Genomic DNA, 4,194 nt, shown 5'->3' on the forward strand with positions numbered 1-4,194 from the left:
ATAACACCCAACCTAGTATTTCTGAACAAAACAACAGTGGTTGATACACATTTCTATCAATAAAACATTAAGAAAATAATATCATGTCCTACCAGCACGGTTTCAGTCAACAGATCTTCATTAACAATATTATACCTTGAGTGACAAATATGGCAGAAGCTAAATTCATTGCTGTGACTTATCTGAGTTTATCTGGGCAGTTGATAGCTTTCCAGATTCAAGAACTGCAAACATTTATTACAGATTGATTAACTCATTTTACAGTGAATGAATTTATAAAGCATCACAAATAAACTAAGCACACTGCTAAGGACCAGGTTTCAGTCCAGTCAAAATTCTCTGGAAAGGACCAGAAAGGATTTTGTTATTCACTAAGTGTTTTTGGAGAGGCAGCTGTCTGAGCTCCCACCTGGCAGACCAGACTTGGTCTTCAAAGAGCACAAAGCCCATTGGTGATATTCAGTACAGTGCTGCTTGCACACAGTACCACATTAGACCATTACTGTCTCATTCTTGGCTAGTATCTACACTTGATGACAGATACTGGAAGAGTGGAGATGTTTAAAATAAAATAAAAAATCTGACACAGTAATGCAAGGATCCCACTGCTTTAAGAATCAATCATGGTTCAAAAAACACCTCCCAGTGATAAACCTATTTTGTTCATTGAAAAGAAACGGGGTGACATGACCCATCTTAAAAAAAAAAACATGAGGTAAGAAGATCTACAGCAGGAGACTCTTCAGAGAGATAGACAAATGCACACAAGGACTCAAAAAGCTGGAAGTCAAAGTTGGACAAATTCAGAAACAGCTATTTCCAGATTAACACTATAGATGATTACTTAAACAACTGACCCAGGGATATGTAAACCCTCTGTGACTTGGAGATTTTACAACAGCATTCAGTGACTCTCCAAGTCAGCTGTAGCTACTGCAGATGTCACTGGTCAAGTTCTTCAGCTTGTGCTTTGCAGGCAGGGCTCAGTGAACAGTTGTCTCTTCTCGTCTCCAAACATATTACTGGTTTTCTCAATTAGAGTGCAAACAGCAGTGGGTATCACCATGTCCCCTTCAGGCCAGTCTTCACACGTGACTCCAACTGTTTACGCAACAGGAACTGGTAGATGGGTAAAAGAAAGTCCTTCCCAGAACACCACCAGCAGCCTCAAGACTCCAGCAATGGTTTTCTAACAGTCCCAAAGACCACTTCTACATTTTTCTACTGCAGGAGCTTAAGGTGCAGGCCTCAAACTTAGTATAGCAGTCACCCAGAATGAAGAAAGCCTGAACCCTCCAACACAAAGCAGATAGTGCTGCAAAACAACACCACGAGTTCCCTGTTAATTCCTCAAAGGCAGGAATGACCAAACCAGATTTTGAGCTTGCATTACAGGAACTTCATTTCAGCTTCAGGAAAGTGCAAGAGGAAGGATGAATTTCAGAAATCTTCTTGCAGAATTGTCTGGAATTAGGTTTACCAGGAGACTCCTTGCAACACTTCAAAGGTACTTCACAACATTCTTCAGATCTCAGCATTACTTGCTGCTTTCCCAACACCTCTGTACTAGTAATAAACTCTAAGACAATCAACAATGCTCATCCATCCAGAACACCATCCTGGCAGCAGTTGAAACTGCTTGGATACTCTCACATCTTTTCGTATGGCCAGGATCCCCCAAGCACTAAGTGTCAAGGCTTTGCAACAGAGAAAAGAGCAACAACTCTAGGTACACTCTAACACAACTTGCTTTGTTTACACGTGATAAGACAGAGATCTTAGCAGCAGTACCTGGTGTCTGGAGAGCAATTCAGCTTCAAGAACCAACTCCACTTTGAGATCAAGTCAGAGAGAAAACTCCCCTGCCACTTACACAGCTTTGTGTCTACAGTGTGAATAAGCAACATTTCTTCCAAGGCTCACCATTCGCCCCATGACAACATCTGCCAAAATAGCATTACACACAGGGGAAGTGGCTGGGTGGGTAAAAAAGCTTTGGGAGTACTATCTGAAGCACAACGAAAAAGCATGGAGGTACATGGCATGCTTGAGCAGCATCTGTTGAAACTGCCCTAATGATATTAAGACACTGATTAAAAGACAGAAATAGACAGTAGACCTGGAAGTGGTCAAAAAAGATGGCCCCTGAGTTGCACAAATACTGCAGAAGGGGGTTGGACCACCTAATGCAAAGTCCTGGACAGCTCCCACAAGCAGCCCCAGCCAGCTGGAGAGGAAAGATGCAGACACAGCAGGTGAGTCTCCAAAGGAGAGTGCCACAGCCTGGGAACAGGCCATGGACTCCCCTGCCCTGGAGGTCCTCAAAACTCAACTGGACAAAGCCCTGAACAACGCAGTTTCAAGTCAGCTCTGCCACGAGTAGGTCAGTTGCACTAGAGACCTCCAGAGGTCCCTTCCAACCTAAAATTGTGGTTCTTTTAATAAACCTTACTACACAGGGAAAAGAGAGGACAGGAGGGCAGAGTCTCAGGGAGGATGTTATCTTTCATCATCTAATTTTCCTTAAATGGCCTTACAGAGCCAAAATACTGAAAGCGCAAGGTGAGCTGCCTCCTCGGCCTCACTGACAGTCCCAGATCCCTCTTCAAGATACGTGCTGCCAGGTCCCTGAAAAGGCATCTCAGCATGGGGATGCTTCCCCTCATGTGCAGCTGTACAAACTGGCCCCAGGTAATGCTGTGTTGAACAGACCAATGTCTCCCCCAGCCTAGTGACCGACTCCTTTCTCTTTACGCTGCCAAGGGCTCAGCCAGCAGAGCAGGCTTATGGGAATTGGCCAGAAGACACCACCATGGCCAGCCTGACTGGTCAAGATGGTCTCAAGCACTGCCCCTTCCTGACCTGTGCTGCCAGCAGAGGAAGAAGTTAACACTTGTACCACTCTACCAAGATTAAAACAAGCTAACAAATTCATTGTCAACAGCTGCAGCCTATTCCGTACTTCCCTTGGATCGCTTTCACAATAACCCTTCCACACTAGAGGCTTCCACTAGCATGCCTGTGACCATCAGGCTCATGCATCCCAGCATCACTGACCATAAAACATCCATAAAAGAAATAAAACAATGGGCTTGGCTCCCAAAGTAAGGCCATGGGCTCAGCCTCAGCCCCTTGCTCTGGCTGTCAGAGCTGTGGATGAATCTGGTGGGACTTACTGTCATCCTCCAAAGCAAGGGCACTCACAGTAAGAGGGATGCAATAGGTGCAGAGAGAAACATGTGCAAATATGAATGCTGAGACTGTAAGCTGCAGGTTGGCCATTACAGGAGTCAGCTCTGCAGGCTGTGGCTATTCCTTTAGTAAAGCTGGGCTAGCAATAAAACCAGAGCTACACTCTTACCACCAGCTTTGATCCCAGGATAGGCAGGGTGAGGTGAGAAAATGCAGATTGCAGGTTTTCATGGGGAATGCACCAGCAGTGAGAGGGAAAGAAGTTACAGCCTAGAACAAGAGCCATTGCTGAAGCACAGCAGGAGGAGAAGGGAAGAGCACAAACGAAGCAGCTGTCATCCCCATCAGGGACTCCATGAACTCCCCAGCACTCAGCTAAGCATCCTACCCGCCACCATCACCTGACAGAGACTACGACCAGCACTGCCCCTGCCCACACAAGCATATCCAACTGCCAGGGCCTTTTCACGTGCCAGGCACACGCCACAGCCAGCTCCCAGCCTCGCCAGCACACACCCTCCTGTCTGGGGCCAGTCCTGCCTCCGCCTCTGCAAACCACACGGGAGGTACTGATGCTCCCCAGGGCACTTTGCTGACCTCGGCCATGCTGCTCGCACGCGGCCTGGCCTGCCAAGACTTCAGCAGATTGGGGCTTTGCCTCCTCCGGCAGCGCAAAGCAGCTTCAGCCCTGTGGAGCTCTATCTTTTGCTCATAGGGCCCGATCCTCAAGAGCAGCACACGGTGTCCAGAGGGCCACACACACACTCCAGGCCTCGGGGACATTCCCAAGCCCTGCCCCGGTCCAGACCCACCCCACCCATACAGGGGGAAGGCGGATGGAATGGTTGGCCAGCCCACGGACCAGCAGCTGCGTTTTTTGCTAGCTCCACAGACTTCGTTACTACGTGTGGTGACAACAGCATAAAGGCTGCCTTGCCCAAAGCCTCTGCCCGAGAGGGTGGGAGAGGCGAGGCAAGGAGGGCGCCGGGGCAGAGCAGCGGG

The sequence above is a fragment of the Egretta garzetta genome, unplaced genomic scaffold (assembly GCF_000687185.1).
Source record: "Egretta garzetta isolate BGI_Z169 unplaced genomic scaffold, ASM68718v1 scaffold404, whole genome shotgun sequence".
In the NCBI taxonomy this organism is placed as follows: domain Eukaryota; kingdom Metazoa; phylum Chordata; class Aves; order Pelecaniformes; family Ardeidae; genus Egretta; species Egretta garzetta.